This window comes from Penaeus monodon, chromosome 19, assembly GCF_015228065.2.
Source record: "Penaeus monodon isolate SGIC_2016 chromosome 19, NSTDA_Pmon_1, whole genome shotgun sequence".
Lineage (NCBI taxonomy): Eukaryota > Metazoa > Arthropoda > Malacostraca > Decapoda > Penaeidae > Penaeus > Penaeus monodon.
Window position 1 is genome coordinate 13,027,279 of NC_051404.1, and position 233 is coordinate 13,027,511.

Below are 233 nucleotides of genomic sequence, written 5' to 3' on the forward strand. Positions count from 1 at the left end.
GGCCATATTCTTTGTTGTATTTGTTTCTTGCATTTATTTATAATTGTAAAATTTGTAAAATACACAAAAGTATTTAGAATACTATGATTAATCCATCCTTTCTCACAATATCGGGATATACTGCATTATGATTATTTTTAGTGATTTAGAAAAATATGAAACCGTTTCATATGATAGATAATCTCAGAATTGGAAATACCAAAAAATATGCAAGAATTTTCAAGGGAAAGCTG